This window comes from Elephas maximus, chromosome 5 (genome assembly GCF_024166365.1).
Source record: "Elephas maximus indicus isolate mEleMax1 chromosome 5, mEleMax1 primary haplotype, whole genome shotgun sequence".
Classification (NCBI taxonomy): domain Eukaryota; kingdom Metazoa; phylum Chordata; class Mammalia; order Proboscidea; family Elephantidae; genus Elephas; species Elephas maximus.
The window spans coordinates 90,773,602-90,798,210 of record NC_064823.1 but is presented as its reverse complement, the minus strand read 5'-3'; the positions used below and the strand labels follow the sequence as shown (position 1 = coordinate 90,798,210).

Here is a 24,609-nt window from a genome sequence, read left to right as displayed (position 1 = left end):
TAAACAGAAATTTATTCTCACAGTTTTGGAGGCTAGAAGTCCGAATTCAGGGCGCCAGCACCAGGGAAAAGCCTTCTCTCTGTGTGAGCTCTAGGAGAAGGTCCTTGTCAGCAATCATTCCCTGAGTCTAGAAGTTTCTCAGTGCAGGGGTCCCAGATCCAAATGACGTACTCTTGGATCATCTTTCTTGGTAGTATGAGGTCCTACTCCTCTCTACTTGCTTATTTCTTTTGTATCTGAAGAGATTGACTCGAGATACGGCCTCATCTTGTAGATTGCATCCTGCCTTGCTAACATTACTGCCTCTAATCCTGCCTCATTAACATCATAGAAGTTAGGATTTACAATAAAAAAAACTAAAAAAAATTTTTTTTTTTTTAGTTTTTACAATACATAGGGTAATTACATCAGATCACAAAGTGGTGGACAACCACACAATACTGGGAATCATGGTCTAGCCAACTTGAAGCACATTTTAGGGGGACACAATTCAATCCATAACTGCAGTTGAGTACTTAAATATTTGTGCCACTCAAGGGTTCCTAGATTTTCACTTAGAAAAGTATTATAAGATTTTCTAGGTGTCAGAAAACCCTAAAGGTTCCTCAAGAAAACTACAGAAACTAATAGAAGAGTTCAGCAGAATATTAGAATACAAGATAAGCATACAAAAATCAGTTGGATTCCTCTACACCATCAACAAGAATGTTGAAGAGGAAATCATAAATCAATATCATTTACAGTAGCCCCCAAGAAGATAAAATACTTAGGAATACATCTAACCAGAGACAAAAAAGACCTACACAAAGAAAACTACAAGGCACTACTGCAAGAAACTAAAAGAGACCTACATAAGTGGAAAAACATACTTTGCTCATGGATAGGAAGACTCAACATTGTGAAAATGTCTATTCTACCAAAAACGATCTATAGGTACAATGCAATTCTAATCCAAATTCCAATGACATTTTTTTTTAATGTGGTGAAAAAACAAATCACCAACTTCATATGGAATGGAAAGAGGCCCCGGATAAGTAAAGCATTACTGAAAAAGAACAAAGTGGGAGTCCTCACCCTACTTATACCATCATAATAGTCAAAATAGCCTGGTACTAATACAACAGATACATAGACCAATGGAACAAAATTGAGAATCCAGACGTAAATCCATCCACATATGAGCAGCTGATATTTGACAAAGGCCCAAATTCAGTTAAATGGGGAAAAGACAGTCTCTTTAACAAATGGTGCTGGCATAACTGGATATCCATCTGCAAAAAAATGAAACAAGATCTATACCTCACACCATGCACAAAAACGAACTCAAAATGGATCAAAGACCTAAATATAAAATCTAAAATGATAAAGATCATGGAATAAAAAGTAGGGATAAGGCTAGGATCCCTAATACATGGCATGAACAGTATACAAAACGTTACTAACAATGCACAAACACCAGGAGAGAAAGTAGATAACTGGGAGCTCCTAAAAATTAAACACCTATGTTCATCCAAAGACTTCACCAAAGGAATAAAAAGATTACCTACAGAGTAGGAAAAAGTTTATTTATTTATTTTATTAACATTTATTAAGCTTCAAATGAACGTTTACAAATCCAATCAGTCTGTCATCTTACTCCGTACTCCCACTTGCTCTCCCCCTATTGAGTCAGCCCTTTCAGTCTCTCCTTTCATGACAATTTTGCCAGTTTCCCTCTCTCTCTATCCTCCCATACCCCCTCCAGACAAGAGATGCCAACACAGTCTCAACTGACCACTCGATATCATTAGCTCACTCTTCATCAGCATCTCTCTCCCACCCACTGACCAGTCCCTTTCATGTCTGATGAGTTGTCTTCGGGGATGGTTCCTGTCCTGTGCCAACAGAAGGTCTGGGGAGCATGGCAGCCGGGATTCCTCTAGTCTCAGTCAGACCATTAAGTATGGTCTTTTTATGAGAATTTGGGGTCTGCATCCCACTGATCTCCTGCTCCCTCAGGGGTCCTCTGCTGTGCTCCCTGTCAGGGCAGTCATCGATTGTGGCCGGGCACCAACTAGTTCTTCTGGTCTCAGGATGATGTAGGTCTCTGGTTCATGTGGCCCTTTCTGTCTCTTGGGCTCTTAGTTGTCATGTGACCTTGGTGTTCTTCATTTTCCTTTGCTCCAGGTGGGTTGAGACCAATTGATGCATCTTAGATGGCCGCTTGTTAGCCTTTAAGACCCCAGACACCACATTTCAAAGTGGGATGCAGAATGTTTTCATAATAGAATTATTTTGCCAATTGACTTAGAAGTCCCCTCAAACCATGGTCCCCAGACCCCACCCTTGCTCCGCTGCCCTTTGAAGCATTCATTTTATCCCGGAAACTTCTTTGCTTTTGGTCCAGTCCAATTGAGCTGACCTTCCATGTATTGCGTGTTGTCTTTCCCTTCACCTAAAGCAGTTCTTATCTACTGATTAATCAATAAAAAACCCTCTCCCTCCCTCCCTCCCCCCTTCGTAACCACAAAAGTATGTGTTCTTCTCAGTTTTTACTATTTCTCAAGATCTTATAATAGTGGTTTTATACAAGATTTGTCCTTTTGCCTCTGACTAATTTCGCTCAGCATAATGCCTTCCAGGTTCCTCCATGTTATGAAATGTTTCAGAGATTCGTCACTGTTCTTTATCGATGCGTAGTATTCCATTGTGTGAATATACCACAATTTATTTACCCATTCATCCGTTGATGGACACCTTGGTTGCTTCCAGCTTTTTGCTATTGTAAACAGAGCTGCAATAAACGTGGGTGTGCATATGTCTGTTTGTGTGAAGGCTCTTGTATCTCTAGGGTATATTCCGAGGAGTGGGATTTCTGGGTTGTATTTTTTTTTTTTTTTATGGTAGTTTTATTTCTAACTGTTTAAGATAACGCCAGATAGATTTCCAAAGTGGTTGTACCATTTGACATTCCCACCAGCAGTGTATAAGAGTTCCAATCTCTCTGCAGCCTCTCCAACATTTATTATTTTCTGTTTTTTGGATTAATGCCAGCCTTGTTGGTGTGCGATGGAATCTCATCGTAGTTTTAATTTGCATTTATCTAATGGCTAATGATCCAGAGCATTTTCTCATGTATCTGTTGGCTGCCTGAATATCTTCTTTAGTGAAGTGTGTGTTCATATCCTTTGCCCCCTTCTTGATTGGGTTGTCTGTCTTTTTGTGGTTGACTTTTGACAGAATCATGTAGATTTTAGAGATCAGGCGCTGGTCGGAAATGTCATAGCTGAAAATTCTTTCCCAGTCTGTAAGTGGTCTTTTTACTCTTTTGGTGAAGTCTTTAGATGAGCATAGGTGTTTGATTTTTAGGAGCTCCCAGTTATCGGGTTTCTCTTCATCGTTTTTGGTAATGTTTTGTATTCTGTTTATGCCTTGTATTAGGGCTCCTAAGGTTGTCCCTATTTTTTCTTCCATGATCTTTGCCGTTTTAGTCTTTATGTTTAGGTCTTTGATCCACTTGGAGTTAGTTTTTGTGCATGGTGTGAGGTATGGGTCCTGTTTCATTTTTTTGCAAATGGATATCCAGTTATGCCAGCACCATGTGTTAAAAAGACTATCTTTTCACCAATTAACTGACACTGGGCCTTTGTCAAATATCAGCTGCTCATACGTGGATGGATTTATATCTGGGTTCTCAATTCTGTTACATTGGTCCATGTGCCTGTTGTTGTACCAATACCAGGCTGTTTTGACTACTGTAGCTGTATAATAGGTTCTGAAATCAGGTAGAGTGAGGCCTCCCACTTTCTTCTTCTTTTTCAGTAATGCTTTGCTTATCCGGGGCTTCTTTCCCTTCCATATGAAATTGGTGATTTGTTTCTCTATCCCCTTAAAATATGACATTGGGATTTGGATCGGAAGTGCATTATATGTATAGATGGCTTTTGGTAGAATAGACATTTTTACTATGTTAAGTCTTCCTATCCATGAGCAAGGTATGTTTTTCCACTTAAGTATGTCCTTTTGAATTTCTTGTAGCAGAGCTTTGTAGTTTTCTTTGTATAGGTCTTTTACATCCTTGGTAAGATTTATTCCTAAGTATTTTATCTTCTTAGGGGCTACTGTGAATGGTATTGATTTGGTGATTTCCTCTTCGATGTTCTTTTTGTTGATGTAGAGGAATCCAAGTGATTTTTGTATGTTTATTTTATAACCTGAGACTCTGCCAAACTCTTCTATTAGTTTCAGTAGTTTTCTGGAGGATTCCTTAGGGTTTTCTGTGTATAAGATCATGTCATCTGCAAATAGTGATAACTTTACTTCCTCCTTGCCAATCCGGATACCTTTTATTTCTTTGTCTAGCCTAATTTCCCTGGCTAGGACTTCTAGCACGATGTTGAATAAGAGCGGTGATAAAGGGCATCCTTGTCTGGTTCCCGTTCTCAAGGGAAATGCTTTCAGGCTCTCTCCATTTAGAGTGATATTGGCTGTTGGCTTTGTATAGATGCCCTTTATTATGTTGAGGAATTTTCCTTCAATTCCTATTTTGGTAAGAGTTTTTATCATAAATGGGTGTTGGCCTTTGTCAAATGCCTTTTCTGCATCAATTGATAAGATCATGTGGTTTTTGTCTTTTGTTTTATTTATGTGATGGATTACATTAATGGTTTTTCTGATATTAAACCAGCCTTGCATACCTGGTATAAATCCCACTTGATCATGGTGAATTATTTTTTTGATGTGTTGTTGGATTCTATTGGCTAGAATTTTGTTGAGGATTTTTGCATCTATGTTCGTGAAGGATATAGGTCTATAATTTTCTTTTTTTGTAATGTCTTTACCTGGTTTTGGTATCAGGGAGATGGTGGCTTCACAGAATGAGCTGGGTAGTATTCCGTCATTTTCTATGCTTTGAAATATCTTTAGTAGTAGTGGTGTTAACTCTTCTCTGAAAGTTTGGTAGAACTCTGCAGTGAAGCCATCCGGGCCAGGGCTTTTTTTTGTTGGGAGTTTTTTGATTACGGTTTCAATCTCTTTTTTTGTCATGGGTCTATTTAGTTGTTCTACTTCTGAATGTGTTAGTTTAGGTAGGTAGTGTTTTTCCAGGAATTCATCCATTTCTTCTAGGTTTTCAAATTTGTTAGGGTACAATTTTTCATAATATTCTGAAATGATTCTTTTAATTTCATTTGGTTCTGTTGTGATGTGGTCCTTCTCGTTTCTTATTCGGGTTATTTGTTTCCTTTCCTGTATTTCTTTAGTCAGTCTAGCCAATGGTTTATCAATTTTGTTAATTTTTTCAAAGAACCAGCTTTTGGCTTTGTTAATTCTTTCAATTGTTTTTCTGTTCTGTAGTTCAGCTCTAATTTTTATTATTTGTTTTCTTCTGGTGCCTGATGGATTCTTTTGTTGCTCACTTTCTATTTGTTCAAGTTGTAGGGACAGTTCTCTGATTTTGGCTCTTTCTTCTTTTTGTATGTGTGCATTTATCGGTATAAATTGACCTCTGAGCACTGCTTTTGCTGTGTGCCAGAGGTTTTGATAGGAAGTATTTTCATTCTCGTTGCATTCTCTGAATTTCCTTATTCCCTCCTTGATGTCTTCTAGAATCCAGTCTTTTTTCAGGAGGGTATTGTTCATTTTCCAAGTATTTGATTTCTTTTCCCTAGTTTTTCTGTTATTGATTTCTAGTTTTATTGCCTCGTGGTCTGAGAAGATGCTTTGTAATATTTCGATGTTTTGGACTCTGCAAAGGTTTGTTTTATGACCTAATATGTGGTCTATTCTAGAGAATGTTCCATGTGCGCTAGAAAAAAAAATATACTTTCAGCAGTTGGGTGGAGAGTTCTGTATAAGTCAATGAGGTCAAGTTGGTTGATTGTTGTAAGTAGGTCTTCTGTGTGTCTATTGAGCTTCTTACTGGATGTCCTGTCCTTCTCTGAAAGTGGTGTGTTGAAGTCTCCTACTATAATTGTGGAGGTGTCTATCTCACTTTTCAGTTCTGTTAAAATTTGATTTATGTATCTTGCAGCCCTGTCATTGGGTGCATAAATATTTAATATGGTTATGTCTTCCTGATCAGTTGTCCCTTTTATCATTATATAGTGTCCATCTTTATCCTTTGAGGTGGATTTAAGTCTAAAGTCTATTTTGTCAGAAATTAATATTGCTACTCCTCTTCTTTTTTGCTTATTGTTTGCTTGATATATTTTTTTCCATCCTTTGAGTTTTAGTTTGTTTGTGTCTCTAAGTCTAAGGTGTGTCTCTTGTAGGCAACATATAGATGGATCGTGTTTCTTTATCCAGTCCGAGGCTCTCTGTCTCTTTATTGGTGCATTTAGTGCATTTACATTCAGCGTAATTATAGATAAGTGTTTAGTGTTGTCATTTTGATGTCTTTTTATGTGTGTTGTTGACAATTTCATTTTTCCACATACTTTTTTGTGCTGAGACGTTTTTCTTAGTAAATTGTGAGGTCCTCATTTTCATAGTGTTTGACTTTATGTTAGTTGAGTCGTTACGTTTTTCTTGGCTTTTATCTTGAGTTATGGAGTTGTTATACCTTTTTGTGGTTACCTTATTATTTACCCCTATTTTTCTAAGTAAAAACCTAACTTGTATTGTTCTATATCGCCTTGTATCACTCTCCATCTGGCAGTTCAATGCCTCCTGTATTTAGTCCCTCTTTTTGATTATTGTGATCTTTTACCTATTGACTTCCATGATTCCCTGTTATGTGTATTTTTTTTTTTAATTAATCTTAATTTGTTTGTTTTTGTGATTTCCCTATTTGAGTTGATATCAGGACGTTCTGTTTTGTGACCTTGTGTTGTGCTGATATCTGATGTTATTGGTTTTCTGACCAAACAATATCCTTTAGTATTTCTTGTAGCTTTGGTTTGGTTTTTGCAAATTCTCTAAACTTGTGTTTATCTGTAAATATCTTAATTTCGCCTTCATATTTCAGAGAGAGTTTTGCTGGATATATGATCCTTGGCTGGCAGTTTTTCTCCTTCAGTGCTCTGTATATGTCGTCCCATTCCCTTCTTGCCTGCATGGTTTCTGCTGAGTAGTCTGAACTTATTCTTATTGATTCTCCCTTGAAGGAAACCTTTCTTTTCTCCCTGGCTGCTTTTAAAATTTTCTGTTTATCTTTGGTTTTGGCGAGTTTGATGATAATATGTCTTGGTGTTTTTCTTGTTGGATCAATCTTAAATGGGGTTCGATGAGCATCTTGGATGGATATTCTTTCGTCTTTCATGATGTCAGGGAAGTTTTGTGTCAGGAGTTCTTCAACTATTTTCTCTGTGTTTTCTGTCCCCCCTCCCTGTTCTGGGACTCCAATCACTCGCAAGTTATCCTTCTTGATAGAGTCCCACATGATTCTTAGGGTTTCTTCATTTTTTTAAATTCTTTTATCTGGTTTATTTTTCAGCTATGTTGGTGTTGATTCCGTGGTCCTCCAGATGTCCCAGTCTGCATTTTAATTGCTCGAGTCTGCTCCTCTGACTTCCTATTGCTTTGTCTAATTCTGTAATTTTATTGTTAATCTTTTGGATTTCTACATGCTGTCTCTCTATGGATTCTTGCAACTTATTAATTTTTCCACTATGTTCTTTTATAATCTTTTTGAGTTCTTCAACAGTTTTATCAGTGTGTTCCTTGGCTTTTTCTGCAGTTTGCCTTATTTCGTTTGTGATGTCTTGAAGCATTCTGTAAATTAGTTTTTTATATTCTGTATCTGATAATTCCAGGATTGTATCTTCATTTGGGAAAGATTTTGATTCTTTTGTTTGGGGGCTTGGAGAAGCTGTCATGGTCTGCTTCTTTATGTGGTTTGATATGGACTGCTGTCTCCGAGCCATCACTGGGAAACTAGTTTTTCCAGAAAATCCGCTAAAAAAAAAAATTTAGTCAGATCCCTGTCAGAGTTCTCCCTCTGCCTCAGGCAATTCGGATGTTAATGAAGCCTCCTGACTTGTACGCTGCCTCCGGGCTCTGAAAACATTCGTTGCTTCCCCGTATTTGTTCGTTCTCCGTCTCTAAATCTGTGTTTGTTGTTCAGGGTTCGTAGATTGTTATGTATGTGATCGATTCACTTGTTTTTCCGAGTCTTTGTTGCAAGAGGGATCCGAGGTAGCGTCTACCTAGTCCGCCATCTTGGCCCCGCCTCCTAGGAAAAAGTTTTTAGCTACGACATTTCCAATCAGTGTCTGATCTCTAAAATCTACATGATACTGCAAAAACTCAACAACAAAAAGACAAATAACTCAATTAAAAAACGGGCAAAGGAGATGAACAGGCACTTTACCAAAGAAGACATTCAAGCAGCTAACAGATACATGAGGAAATGCTCACGATCATTAGCCATTAGAGAAATGCAAATCAAAGCTACAATGAGATACCATCTCACTTCAACAAGGCTGGCATTAATCCAGTAAATAAATAAATAAAAATAATAAATGTTGGAGAGGTTGTAGAGAGACTGGAACACTTATACACTGCTGGTAAGAATGTAAAATGGTACAGCCACTTTGGAAATCGATTTGGCGGTTCCTTAAAAAAGCTAGAAATAGAACTACCATATGATTCCTCAATCCCAGTCCTTTAAATATATACTAGAGAAATAAGAGCCTTCACACGAACAGATATATGCACACCCGTGTTCACTGCAGCACTGTTTGCAACAGCAAAAAGATGGAAGCAACCAAGGTGCCCATCAACCGAAGAATGGATAAATTATGGTATATTCACGCAGTGGAATTCTGTGCATGGATTAAGAATAGTGATGAATCTGTGAAACATTTCATAACGTGGAGGAACCTGGAAGGCATTATGCTGAGTGAAATTAGTCAGTTGCAAAAGGACACATACCATATGAGATCACTATTATAAGAACTCAAGAAATAGTTTAAACAGAGAAGAAAATATTCTTTGATGGTTACAAGGGCGGGGAGGGAGGGAGAGAGGGAGAGGGGTATTCACTAATTAGTTAGTGGACAAGAACTATTTTAGGTGAAGGGAAAGACAACACACAATACAGGAGAGGTTGGCACAACTGGACTAAAGCAAAAGCAAAGAAGTTTCCTGAATAAACCGAATGCTTGAAAGACCAGAGTAACGGGGCGGCAGTCTGGGGACCGTGATCTCAGGGGACATCTAGGTCAATTGACATAATAAAATCTATTAAGAAAATATTCTGCATCCCACTTTAGAAAGTGGTGTCTAGGGTCTTAAATGCTAGCAAGCGGCCATCTTAGATACATCAATTGGTCTGAACCCACCTGGTGCAAAGGAGAATGAAGAACACCAAAGACACAAGATAATTATGAGCCCAAGAGACAGAAAGGGCCGCATAATCATAGACTACATCAGCCTGAGACCAGAAGAATGAGATGGTGCCTGGCCACAGCTGATGACTTCCTTGACAGGGAACACAACAGGGAACCCCTGCTGGAACAAGAGAACAGTGGGATGCAGACCCCAAATTCTTGTAAAAAGACCAGACTTAATGGTCTGACTGAGACTAGAAGGATTCCAGACTTTCTGTTAGCCCAAGACTGGAATCATTCCCAAAGCCAACTCTTTAGACAGCGATTGGACTGGAGTATACGATAGAAAATGATACTGGTGAGGAGTGAGCTTCTTGGCTCAAGTAGACACGTGAGACTATATGAGCAGCTCTTGTCTGGAGGGGAGATGAGAAGGCAGAGGTGGACAGGAACTGGCTGAGTGGACACGGGGAATACAGGGTGGATAGAAGGAGTGTGCTGTCTCATTAGGGTGAGAGGAACTAGGAGTACATAGCAAGGTCTGTGTAAATTTTTGTGTAAGAGACTGACTTGATTTGTATACTTTCACTTAAAGTACAATTAAAAAAAAAAAAAAGAAAAAAAATTTCCGGGTGCCTTTTTGGTGGTGTAGTGGTTAAGTACTACGGCTGCTAACTGAGAGGTCGGCGGTTTGAATCCGCCAGCTGCTCTTTGGAAACTCTGTGGGGGCGTTTCTACTCTCTCCTATAGGGTCACTATGAGTCGGAATCGACTCGAAGGCAGTGGGTTTGGTTTGGTTTGGCTTTGGTTTTTCTTCTTTCTAAGTGTTTAAACTGTCTCTTATCAGGCAGAAGAACATGCAAAGAAATGGTTTCTTTCTTGTCTGTGATTTGTTCTGCCTCCAAATGCTCTGATTATTGATATTCAAAGACAAAATTGGAGACCTTTTTGCCCTTTCAAATGCTTTCTAAAGCATAGGCTTTAAAAATTGTTGCACATGACAAAATTTGGCTGTTTATTCTATCTGCACTTTGCTTTTTCTATGTGATGGAGGGAAGAATCAACAAAAATGATTTATATAGAATTCTGGTCTTCATATCATATATGTCTAGGTATTAAAGTATGTGAATTGACAAGTTAAGGCCCAAAATGAGAGGTCTTATTGCAGGATCTTTTTACATTATATCCAGAGACATTGGACTAAACTTGTTGGACCCCACATATCATTCCTAATCGAGGAAATTACTCTTTGCTTTTATTTTGTGTCTTACTATTCAATTACAAAGGGCCATTCAATAAAGGGAGAGCAATAACTCAAGTATATTCAAGACTGGTGTAGAAAATATCTTTAGTCTTTTTTTACCACGGACTTTGCAGGATTCCATAATTTCAGGTAGGGAGCTAGCTAAAACCACTCAGAATTTCTGAAAGAAAGAAAAATTTCATGAAGAAATGCTTTATATTTCATGAGGGATACATATATTTCATATGACTGTATATTATTTAGAAAATGCACAATGGCAACATCGGCTTCCTGATCTTTTCAAATCCACAGGTTAAGGCTCCAGTGAGTTTCATTATGTTTCCCAGTTATGATATTATACATAAGTCAACAACAAAATAGAATTTTTTCAGGATTTACAAAATGAGAGTAAAGCCTTTAATATAATTCATCTGGTGAAAGGAACTGCCCATTTCAAGAGGAATATTGAGGAGGAGTTTATCAAAAAACACACAGGATTATTCCTCCTTAGGGAAAAATGGATTAACTAACACCACTGCATTTAACTAAAATATTGGGGAAATCAGAAAAGGCCCATTCTTGCAAAAAGTGGGAGAGAATCTTCCCACAACTTGAACCACAATGGCTGAATTAAATGTAATACTCTCACTTGTCATGCCTATTAGTCTTAGGTCTTAAAGAGGCCTATTCCCTCTTTTTCTTCTTTCCTGCCTTATAAAACATTTGATAACCAAACAAGCAACATCTTATGACAAGAAAAGTAGCAATCGCCACACAAGCCAATAGAAATCCAATCACATCCAAAGAGTGGTACTGGTACCAGGTGAGGCTGAGGGAGGCTGGGCGAAGGTGCTTGGCTCCTTTGTGGCGCATGACAAACTCGACCCAGAAGATGGCTCGATCCAGGGGCTTAACAGGCTGATCATGATGAATGGCTGATAACCTCACAGCATTCTCTTTATAGCTGAAGAAAAATCAAATAGACATCAACTTAGAGAATAAACCAGAAAAGTAAAATAAGTAAAATTTTCATGCAGATGGTAAAAATGAGTGCCACATAAAATCGAAAGAAAAATATATGATTTTCCTCTGAGATGATGATAGAGATTTTAGTTTAAGGGCTTGAATTTGTTGAGTGCATAGAATTTCAAGATGTAAAGAAAGATGTTAGGAGAGGACATGTACATTTAGGATGGAGAATGGAATGATCCAAGTCCTGAAGGCAAAAACAGAAAAAGGAAAAAAAGAATGAAAAACATTTGAATGTACAGAGTTTTAATTATTTGTTATGACATTGTTAATGCACATGGTGTACAAAGTTCAAAATACTACTCTTATCCAGAAGTAGAAGGCACGTTCATGATGAAGTCCAGTAACATGTCCAGACAAGGCTGCTCAGCTATTAGTGTTGGCCAGGAATTGGTATTGACCTTATGTCAGTGATTGAGTAGTTAAAAGTGTGAAAGTGGATTGTCTTGGTTTGAATCCTGATTCTGACATTTAATTGCTGTCTTCTTTGGGCAAGTTATTTTTTCTGTATGCCTCAGTTTTCTCTTTCTTAAAATGGAATGAATGGGAATAATGCCTTTTTATCTGATTATTGCAAGGAATAATGGATTGAGTCTTAGAATACTTAAAATTGTTCCTATCATGTAGTAGACTGTCAGAAAATGTTTGCAATTATTATTGTTGTTGTTCTCGTTAGTATTGTTATTTTAGAACCTGGAGAGTGCTCAATATTGCACTTCAAGGCATTGTAGTTTTATTTGTTTTTTTCTGTTAAAAATTATTATGGTCAAGGAAGAAGAAGAGTGAATGAAGGCATATTGCTTATGAACTCTGAATCCCAAAGTGCTATAGTATGGCACTGTAGCAACAGCAGTGGAGGTAACTTCTCTCCCTGCTATTTAAAAAACTCAGTGGGAGGGCTCAGTTTTTAAGAGGAAGGCACTACTCCTAAAACATTTTTGCAATATAGTAAAGAATATAATGAAGAAGTCACATCATACAAGTGAAGAACTTAGACACTGCCAAGCATGTGATAAGCATTCAATACTCATAAGCTAATAAATGAACTATCATTTTCAACATCATCATTGTATTTATTAAAAATTAAAAGGTGTATAAAGACATCTATACTAGAGAGATATGCTTTACATGCACTCATCAAATGAAAGGTATATTCCTTTTAAAATAATAAAAAAATTAAATTTGCTTTACATGGAAATCATTTAGAATGAGCCATAGGTGTACTAAAATTAAAATATCACTGCTTTTAAAATGTAAGTGTCCACTGTACTATTATTATCAATATATTCTCAGATAAAATATTTTACTTTCTCTTAAAGTCATTATAAACCAAAAGATGAAAATATATACATAATAATTATGATAATAATAGCAGTAATCATACAATTGAAATCAATGTATGTCTTAAGATAATTGGACACCACACATTTCTAGTTTCAGAATTTTTTTTTTGAGTTTTTTTTAACTGTGCTTTAAGTGAAAGTTTACAATTCAAGTCAGTTTCTCATACAAAAAATTTATACACACATTGTTATGTGACCATAGTTGCTTTCCCTACAATGTAACAGCATACTTCTTCTCTCCACCCCATATTTTCCATGTCCATTCAACCAGCTCCTGTCCCCCTCTGTCTTCTCATCTCACCTCCAGACAGGAGCTGCCCACATAGTGTCTACCTGAGCTAAGAAGCAGAATCCTCACCAGTATCATTTTATGTCTTATAAAAACTAGTCTAGTCTAATCTTTGCCTGAGGAGTTGGCTTCTGGAATGGTTTTAGCTTTGGGCTAACAGAGAGTCCAGGGCCATGATCTCTGGGGCCCTCCAATCTCAGTCAGACCATTAAGTCTGGTCTTTTTACTAGAATTTGAGGTCTGCATCCCACTTTTCTCCTGTTCCATCAGAGATTCTCTGTTGTGTTCCCTGTCAGGGCAGTCATTGGTGGTAGCCGGACACCATCTAGTTTTTTTGGTCTCAGGCTGATGGAGTCTCTGGTTTATGTGGCCCTTTCTGTCTCTTGGGCTCATATTTTTCTTGTGTCTTTGGTGTTCTTCATTCTCCTTTGCACCAGGTGGGTTGAGACCAATTGATGCATCTTAGACAGCCGCTTGCTAGCTTTTAAGACCCCAGATGCCACTCTCGAAAGTGGGATGCAGAGCATTTTCTTAATACACTTTGTTATGCCAGTTGACCTAGATGTCCCCTGATAGTTTCAGTAATTTTGACGTTAGAACAGGAACATTCCAACTGATGAAAATCAAAGCTACTGTCTTTAATATGAATAACACCTCAATATCAAGAAAACAAAAATCCTCACAACTGGTCCAATAAGCAACATCAGGATGAATGGAGAAAATACTGAAGTTGTCAAAGATTTCGTTTTACCTGGGTTCATAATCAATGCCCGTGGAAGCAGCAGTCGAGAAATCACATGACTTACTGCATTGGGCAAAGCTACTGTAAAAGACCTCTTTAAAGTGTCAAAAAGCATAGATGTTGCTTGGAGGATTAAGTTGTGCCTCCCTCAAGCCAAGGAATTTTCAATCACCTCGTATTCATGCAAAAGCTGGACAATGAATAAGGAAGACCAAAGAAGAATTGATGCTTTTGAATTATGGTATTGGCCAAGAATATTGAATATACCACAGAGCGTCAGAAGAACAAACAAATTTGTCTTGGAAGAAATACAGCAAGAATTCTCCTCAGAAGGATATATGTTGAGACTTCGTGTCGCATACATTGGACAGGTTATCAGGATGAACCAGTCCGTTGAGAAGGATATCAGATGTACTGACACAGTGACTTCAACACCGGGCTCAAACAGAATGATTGTGAGGATGATACAGGATAGGGCAGTGTTTCATTCCATTGTACATAGAGTTGGTATTAGCTGGAACTAACTTGATGGCATTTAACAGCAACAGCAGCATGTCATACTGATTTACTATAAATAAACCATTTTAGAAGAGTTTAAAACATTTAATGAGTTTCATGCTGAAAGTCACAGAACTGTGCAGGGTAGTATTGTTAAAACATTCATTGTCCCTAACTCAATTTTGTTCTCATCTTTTAATTCTTACATTTCAAACATCAGAGATTTCTCTCATTTTCCTGATTGGCTGTTTCAAAACTTCCCCATTAGCCTCAAATCTCTGACAAATCATTCCCCCAACATCAACAAAAAACAAAGAAACGAACAAACAAAACTTATTGTTAACACCTACGATGGGTCATTGATGACTGTCTTCAAAGCATTGAGCAAATCTGCACTTGTCATTGTGTTCATGTCCAGGCTCACTGCTGCCCCCTTGGCCTTCACACGAGCAATGTTATCAGGCTGATCGGCAAACAAGGGAATGCCCACCATAGGGACCCCGTGGTAGATAGCCTCATAGATACCATTGGTTCCACCATGAGTTATAAAAGCTTTGGTCTTTGGATGACCTAGGAATGGGTGAGATTTAGCAAAATTATTCATTATAATTCTTAGAAATAAAATGATAAATAGGAAGTATAAAGAATGAACTCGGTGGTTCTAAAGAAGGGGCAGTTATTTTTCATCTACATTTGAAATACCTCTCCAACCATGGAAAGGATAGATATGAGGTGGGAGTCTTAGGAGATAGATGATCCAGGAGGTATTAAAAAATTCCAAATGAGAGGTGCTTACACCTGAAATACAGATACCTTGATTCTGGCCATAAGGATTATGACCTTATGTATATAGTAAAATGTCAATTATTACATTTCATCTTTTTTTCCCCCAGAATTAGAAAATAAATATAAAGAACTTATACTTTATTTTTGAGTTTTTCAGCAAGAAATGCTCAACAATTGGTTTTCTGTTGAACTATTATCCCTCTGATTGGCTGTTACTCATATTTTTAGTATTGCTTCTCTAATCTTACCAAGAAGGTCATTCTGGGGGATCCACTTATAGAGTCGAGTATTGGGTCCTAAAGTGTCTGGTTTCTTGCCATCAAATCGCCACAGCACCTATTAAGGTGAAAAAAATATTTATTCCATGAATAGAACTGTAAAGTTATAGTATATTAGAATTCTGAAGAGATTTAAAGAGCATCTAGAGGATGACAGAGGAAATAAGGACAAGAGATGCTGGGAAATCAGAACTACAAAGAGTGAAGTAAATAGGAATACCCATGTTAAATGAATTTATTTTCGTATTTCATCGGGTATGGAATGCTATTACAATGCTTCACCCATCGGAGATTAGCAATGACAAATTCAACTGTTCAAAACCAAAACCAAACACAGTGCCTTTGAGTCGATTCCAACTCATAGCAATCCTATAGTGACTGTTAAAAAAATAGTGACTGTTAGGCCGCCATAATTCTAGTGCAAAAAATGGTAGTGAATTCCTAATGGGAGACAATACGATATTTCTTTTCTTTTCTTTATTATATTGTCTCTCATCTCTAAATTCCCTTTTAACCCCTTTCTTCCTTTTTATTTTTATTATTTTTGAATGACATGGAAGGGAGCTCACTTATGTTCACTTGTTCCAGAACTTGTGGTTCTGTGAAATATGTTTTTACTTTCCCATCTGATCTAGCCTTCTCCTAACTACCTAATTAAAATTTCATTCCTTCCTGATAACGTCTGCAGTGAGTATAGTTCCCGCAGGAATCCTGAAAGAAAGAAGAGCAAATGACAGGGCAGAATTCAGTGATTCCTATATACCTGGCTACAACATCGTAATAATGCCAAAACTTCACACCGCCATTATTAAATATATGTATTTCTCATCAAAATGTTAATGCTAAAGTAGTTATCAATTAAAAATACCTTATTTTGAAATTTAACACATATTTTTTTTCAAACTGTATTTTGAGATAAATTGAAGGTTTCATAATGTTTTATCTTCCTGCAGAAAATATCTATAATTAGACCTTTATAGAATTGAATAGACTAGTGAATGTTAACTCACAATGAAGACACTTTATCTACCTTTTGCGGAATCTGAGCAAGGGCTGATGCAATCATATGGGCCCTTTCTTCTGTGGTATTACTGACCATTGACCCAAGAGTAAACACCACAACACCGTGTTTTCCAGAGCTCTGAACGAACTCTTCTATTTCCTGTGAAGAAAGGATTTACCTCATCATGAAACAGCAACAAAATGTGGAACAATGTATAAAGATTTGGGCACAAACAACTTAAGGGAGAAAATCAAGCACTGACATCCAAAATCAAACCTGTTGCCATAGAGGTGATTCTGGCTCTTGAGAACTACATGTGTTGCGGAGTAGAACTTGAGCTCCAAAGGGTTTTTTTTTGGCTGTAAAGTTTATGGAAACAGATCTCCAGGCCTTTCTTCTGTGGCACCATTGGGTAGATTAGAGCCACCAACTTTTTGATTATTAGGTTTGCACCACCCAGAGATCTTCAAATATTGATAGAGAGAAAATTACTGGAATATTGTCTGCTTTTTAACAAAACTTGTCAGTCAGTTCCTTTGGAAAGTGATGTGTGATATGAGATCTATGGCCTCTATTACCTATGTTTGTGTAAACGTGTGTATGTATGTGTGGTATAAGTAACATATGAAATTAAACCATTAGACAGTAGTGAGAGGGACCCTCATTCTTCATTTACAATTATTAATTACTAATCGGCACCACAGCAGGATCTTAACTCAGCTTTAATTCTGTATAGTTGTATTTCTACTGGAGTCCCAGCACAGCGCAAATGATTACTGTGCTTGGCTACTAACCAAAAGGTTGGAAGTTCAAGTCCACGTAGAGGCGCTCCAAAAGAAAAGCACAATGCTCTATTTCTGAAAAATCAACCAATGAAAACCCTGTGGAGCACAGTTCTACTCTGATACACATGGGGTCACCATGAGTCAGAAGCAGCTGGTTGGCTACAGTTCTACTAAATCACGTATGTTTATTTCAGTAGGTTTTCTGGAGAGTTTTTTTCAGTTGTGAGTCATTAGTGTTTTACTTCTTGACTATGAACACTAAGGAAAAATTACTTATGTTGGGGATAATTCTATATATTTTTCTGTTATGTTATCCTTTATGTCACACCTTAAACTTTCTCATAGTTCTCTAAATATTCCCCTAAAATACCCCTTAAGGAACAGAGATTAAGATCCTCTAACATTCAAAAAAAACTTTGGGTTTGAGATTTCTGTGAAATAGTCATAAGATTTCGATTTGGAATCCTTAAATATACATTCGTTATTACTTATTTTTTCTTTATTACATACTAGAATGTCCCTATCTCTGGGCTTCTTGCTTATGATACTTCTTGCCCTGACGTCATAGTATGAACCATGCACTTGTAGAATGTGAGGGACCCTTATCATCACCTCGCTGTGTCCTGAGGGAAGCACTCTCTCCCCAGTGGGTGAGGTATGCCAGGCCTCTCTCCAGCTGGGATCTGGCCATCCTCTTGAGAAGCTCACTTTGTACTGTATAAAGTTCCTGGTGAAGATGTGTTCGTGTGGATTTGTTTGAGAATTGTTTTGACTTGTGTTCCCTGATCCTTGCCTTATTTTTTACTAAATTAATTGTTGTGTTAGGATAACTTCACATTCCTTAATGAATGCACCCTGCCACCAAATAAAAAGAAAATGCAGAATCAAAAGTTTCCTGGATATCTTGCCAAAACTATATACTTAACTTTTTCTTTTTCATTCCTTCTGTCTTAAATTCATTATTAGTTCTTTTTTTTTTTACTATAAAATAATGACTGACCCCTTCCAACATAAAAACTATACTTTCTGAACCTAATATCATTGGCATAAAACTTCTCAAACTCCTTCACCGCTTTTATAGAAATGCAAAAGAAAGAAAATATATTCCAAACCCCACTGTGCAGACTATATGCTACTCAGAGCTTTCATCAAAAGTGTAATTTTAACCTGTTGAAGCCAGTTTCAATATAAGGCTCAGTGTACAACTCCTGGAAGCCCTGGTGGTGTAGTGGTTAAGTGCTTCAGCTGCTAACCAAAAGGTCGGCAGTTTGAATCCATCAGGTGCTCCTTGGAAATTCTGTGGGGGCAGTTCTACTCTGTCCTATAGGGTTACTATGAGTCGGAATCCACTGGACAGCAACGGGTTTTTGGTTTGGTACAGCTCCTATGAATCACATGGTGCAACCAGGTTTTCTGTATGATTCCAGCGGCTCACAGCAGGATTTAAAGTAATCTTGTTTAGAGTCGTTGATCAAACGGTTGATCCAACACCTCCTTTATCTTTGCTGTGGAAGACGGACCTGGATACTATTATAGTAATACAATCTTTCTTTATAGATTAATCACTGATGTGGACTGGTTAGTTCCTATTCTGTGACGTCTTTATGAAATAGTGCAAGCTCACTGTAAGAAATTTTGGAAAAGTATGAAAATTATAAAAGAGAAAGTAAGATTCACCCACACTTCCTGTCCCGAAAGTTTTTAAAATCTGTATGCTTTCATTCTAGCGTTTACCCTGTTCATATGCTGAGATGTATATATATGACTTATATTTAGAAAACCGTAATCCCAGGGTACACTATTTTTTTCTACAAGAAATTTGTCATCATATTATGTTTATCGTTTTACCCCACGTTTCCCAACTAGTATAATGATTGATTTTGTGTGATTAAGCATTCTTTGATGAAATGATTGTAATGGTGTGGATACACATATTATTATTTAACCTCTCGTTGATGCTGGAATTTAGATCACTTTCAATGTTTACTTTTTAAATAGAACTGCCATGAATATTGATGCTACACATCTTGATTTTCTTTTTCTCTGTGTAGGTTCATATGAGTATATTATGAGGTCAAAAAGTGTAAGGATTTTTTATCTTTTGATGCTTTTTGCCAAGGGCTTTTTTTTTTTTTTTTAAAGTCAGAAATTATCCGAGAGTCTAATAATTAATAGAAAAGCAAGTAATATGGGGGGGGGGGAGAAATCACTTTTTATAATAAAGGATAAATCTTCACAGTCATTGAGTTGGATTCACCTTGTTTCTGCAATGTAAATAACAATTAGTCTAAACAAGTTATTTTAACTATTATACTGTTATTCCTTCTCCTTTTCCTCCTCCTCCTAAGACTGTGATTTTTCCTTAATGCGAATGGGAAAATCTTTCATGAATAAGGTTAGATTGCATAAAACGTTCATTAATCTTACAGCAGCTTTTGGACCCTATGAAAAATATTTTATATAGCCTAAACAATTTGCACTCCAAATAAATATTGAGTTTTAGTCCTCGAATAGGATCTCAGTTTTATGTTGCTGCCAACAGAAGGTTGACAAAATCGATGTCTTAAAGATTATATACTAGTGCGATAAAGAATGCTTGTTTTTTATTTATGTCTTAAAGGTGTAATATTAATTAAAAATATATTTGATTGTTGCTATCCTCAATAAGGAATATTATCCTATATATTGACAGAATTATTTCAAACTAAGGGGAATTTTTAGATAAAATTGGTAGAAATTATTTTATCTTTATCATGTATACAGGATTTACTGTCCTTGTTATATGCACAGAATACATTTTCTTTGTTCATTTTTTTCAGGCAGCTTTTTTTTTTTTTTATGATATAGATAACCGTATACTCAAAGGGGAGCCTGGATGGTGCAGTGGTTAAGTGTTCGGCTACTAAGCAAGAGGTCAGCAGTTTGAATCCACCGGCCACTGCTTGGAAACTCTATGGGGCAGCTCTACTTTGTCTTATAGGGCCACTATCAGTTGGAATTGATTCGACCACAACAGTTTTTTAATTTTTATTTTTAATACAAGATGTTTTCCTGAGGTTTCCTATAGGGTTGCTGTATGGTAGAAAACACTTCCTCTGATAGATAGGCTAAACCATTCCTTTTATTCTCAAAGAGGTAAAACTCTGGGGTTTGAAATGATGAATGGTTTCAGTGCTGTAAATCAAGGCTACTGTAAAGCCAGTAAAATTTGGATTGGTTGCAAATATTGTTGGCAGCATCTGTTTGATTTCACCGATTTACATTGTTGAGGAATGATCTTCCACTAAGCTACAATACTGGAGAAGAGCCTGAATCCTTACAACAAAATTTAAGCATTTCAACCTACTTCATGCATTTGCCAATAGATATACATCCACTTTGAAAAACTCCACAGAATATGTGTTCTTTAGGACTTTGCCAGAGAATATAATCTTGATGTGTTGGAAAACCAGTTCCTATTAAATTAGAACTGTATCTAAAGTGCCTGACACAGGTGAAATGATTGATAGTATTTGTAATAGTAAAAAATAGCAATAGTTATTATGGTTAATATTACTTTTGGATTACTTACCTTGTGCCAGAGACAGTTTAAGTGTTTTATATGCAGTGACTAATATCTTCCATACAACCACTATGTGGGGTTTGTAGTATAATAGGAACAGTCCTCATTCTATGAACATTCTAGTCTAGTTTTTCATCATCTGGTGCCTGATCTCCTGCAACAACCTTCTGAGGGGTCTGTCATTGCATGGTCTTGCTCCTTCACAGTTCAGTCCAGTAACTGCAACTCTTTCCATTGGCTCCACATGCCGTTAATAGATGTTTCAAACTCCTTTTGTCTCCAACTATCCTCTCCTGCATCATCTGCCTCATTACTCCTCCTTTTCCTGATGGGATAGAAGGTCTTATGGACTGCCATTACTATTCTTGCTGTTCTCATTTTATCTTTCTTTTTCCTTCTCCTCCTCTACCTATTTCTGCACACCCTTTACCTTAGTTATCAATGAGTCTGGGTTACTTTCTGTGATCGCTGCCGGGTGTTCCCTTTGCATTGTGGTCTTTCCCTATTATACCATTTTTTCACACTTTATTTTTCCAACTAGAGTATAAGGTGTGTGTGTGTGTGTGAGGGATGGGGTAACAGAATTGGGCAGAAACCATGTCTGCTTAGTTTGTCTGTATATCGAACCAGCACCTAGTTCACCTGGATAATTGTAGTCACTCTAAAAATATTCTTTGAATGAATGATTGATAATTTCTTACATGTTGAAAATGAAGGCTTTAATTTATCAGACCCGAATATCAAAGTCAGAAACCCTGGTGGCGTAGTGGTTAAGTGCTACAGCTGCTAACTAAAGGGCTGGCAGTTCGAATCCGCCAGGCGCTCTTTGGAAACTCTATGCGGCAGTTCTACTCTGTTCTATAGGGTCGCTATGAGTCGGAATCAACTTAATGGCACTGGGTTGGGTTTTTGGAGTATCAAAGTCACACAGCTATATCACTTAATTTTCTCAGGATAACAATATTCAGATACTTTTGGTGACATGGAAACACATGAATTTCTAATTAGTAGGTCACATTACCCCACGTCCCACATCTTTCCTACTTAGTCAAACATTCTGAATGAAGAACAGAATCGTTTCAACTGCAAAACCAACAGTAATAAGTTTACCTTAGGCAAGGGATCGGCAGGTTTGCAGTGGAGCCCTCCAACAAAGTCAAAATGTGGCAAGAGAGGGCGTGGAAATTCAAAATCCCAATAGGTTCGAATGAGCCATATTTCAGCTTTCCCCATTGTCTCATATCATGTAGTGGGTCTTCCTGTAAAGGAAAGAGAAAAAAGGTGGAGGTAACTTGAGAAAATTGTCATCTGAATATCTGGGTAATTTTCTGAAGGAAATGTGGAATAATGGAGGCAAAAATGTTTAAAAGCGTGAGAGAAGCCTTAGATCGCTAATGTCACCTCAGCACTTTCACCACCATAAACTGTTATTAAGCCTAAGTCACTGTAGAGTTATATATGCATTTGTTTTCTCTAAAGTTGCAAAAGTAATAGATGCAAAAGTGCAAACAATGGGATTGAGCTTTCCAATCAATTAACCCGAACATAGCCATGGAAACACCTTTCCAGAAGTATTCAAATCTAGTTTCTACAATTTAGCAAGGCAGCCCCTTGATACTTGGTTTTCCGGCTAAACTGTGAGGTTTTTGTGGATATGGCTCAATTACTTGTACCAACTATAGACTTTGGTTCAAGTCAAGAGCTGAATAATATTTCATTGTTAAATAAAAGTGTTTGCAATTAAAAGCTGGAAAATTTTCAAAAATTATGGAAATAGATGTGGTCACTCAGAATTTTTTTTTTAATAGACATAGTTAAAAAAAAACAGACTAATAACTTGTATATCAACCCTTCAACAACATCATAGGTCTGCAAGACAGATGATTTTTAAGCACTTAGTGAAGAAGTGTGGAATCATTGGAAACCTCCAGGTTCACCAGGCACAAGCTATGGAGGATTATGTTATTTTGATTATAGCTATTTGGCCAGCAGATTAAGAAAACACTGTAGACACAGAATATAATTATTTAGTCTGGAATAGAGCCACTGTATCCCTCAAATGAGATGAAGTCCTGAGAAGGCAATACAGAAAAATATTTTAATTAATAAATAAGGAAACTGAGCTACAGGAGAAGTAATTTTCCCAATGCTACACAAACCCTGGTGCTACGGCTGCTAACCAAAGTGTTGGCAGTTTGACTCTACCAGGTGCTCCTTGGAAACTCTATGGGCAGTTCTACTCTGACCTAGAGGGTTGCTATGAGTTGGAATCGACTTGACAGCACTGAGTTTGGCTTTTTGGTTTGGACACAGATAGTTGGAGCCCTGGGGGTACAGGGGTTATGTGCTTGGCTGCTAACCAAAAGGTCAGTAGTTCGAATCCAGCAGCCACTGTTTGTAAACCCTATGGAGCAGTTCTACTCTGTCCTGTAGGGCTGCTATGAGTCAGAATTGATTCGATTGCAAAGGGTTTTGGTTACATAGACTGTTATGCTAGAAATATGTGTGTCACTCTTCAATCTACAGGTCAGTGATGGTCCAGACAGTCACTGATGTTTACAATGACTCCTTAAAGTTAAAAAGTGCAATAAAATGGATATGTAATTAATTAAAGAAATTCTAAATGTCTTAATTTTTAGGTTTCTGACTTCCTGGAGTCTCCTGTGCTAGTGATGGGCCACTAGGTTCTTCTAACTGATTCTATAATATTACTGAGATTGGTAAACAATTTCATATTTTCATTTCACCTTTTATTTACAAAAAAAATCACCTGGCTTTAATTTTTTTTTTTTTTTTAATAAAAACTCACCTTTGAAGGCACAAAGTTAGGATTTCATTCTACCAACCAAAAACATGACTTACCTAGTACTTCACTGTAAAACTGATCCCACTTCTTCTCCTTAAATGACTGGAACCAAAAGTCAAAATAAAGCACATATACCATGTTTTTTACCCTCTCCAAGAATGTCATTTGATCATTCAATCCTGACAGAGCAGTAGGTACATAGGAAGGAGGGGTTAAAAGCCCTCCACTATACTTTTCAAATGTATAGCCATAAGTGAACCGGACACTATACACAAATGGTATTTTAAGTAGCTCCGCCACCAGCTCACCACAAGGACCAATGACATCTGCAAGAACGACATCAAACTTTGATTCCTGTAATTTCATCGTTAGTTTTTTCTTGAAAACTATGTCTTTACAGAGCTTTTCAATAAAATCAGAAAATTCCCACTCAATTTCTTGTATTTGTGAAAAAAATGTCCAAAATGTATCTTTTGGCAGATCATATGTCCATGTCCTGATCCATTTCATGAAAAGAAACTCAAAATCATCTTTAGTAAGAGATGTAGGATAAACTTCAAATTTAATAGCAGATGGTGTGTTGGGATCAATAAGAATGGAAGCTGAAGATGTTAGAACAGTCACCTCATGACCCCTCTGAATAAGTTCATCCAGTATTGTCTTTATATTGATCCAATGACTATATTCTGTTGGCCACACCAGCACTTTTCCACAAGTTCCAGAGCTAACGTAACAACTCAGTTGTATCAGCAGGAGAGCTGAAATCCATTTCGTAGACATCCTGGTTTAATGAATTGTTCTTTTCAAATTTCCGTTCCCTTCTACCTTTGCTCATGTTTATATTCCAGGAGAAATCAATCAAGAAGTTAAAATACAACTCTTACACATCAGAGTAAACACATTATACAAATAGTCAGAGCATGTGGTTGTCAAGTGGAAAAAGCAAAGGGGAGATGACCTTGTGTTTGTATGAGTGTAGTTAATGTCTCTTTTA

At 37.1% G+C, this 24,609-nt stretch overlaps 1 pseudogene; it reads right to left on the bottom strand.

The window, feature by feature from the left end:
- Positions 1 to 11,178: 11,178 nt before the first annotated feature.
- LOC126077116 (UDP-glucuronosyltransferase 2B31-like) lies at positions 11,179 to 24,395 on the bottom strand (annotated as a pseudogene).
- Between the last annotated feature and the right edge of the window lie 214 nt (positions 24,396 to 24,609).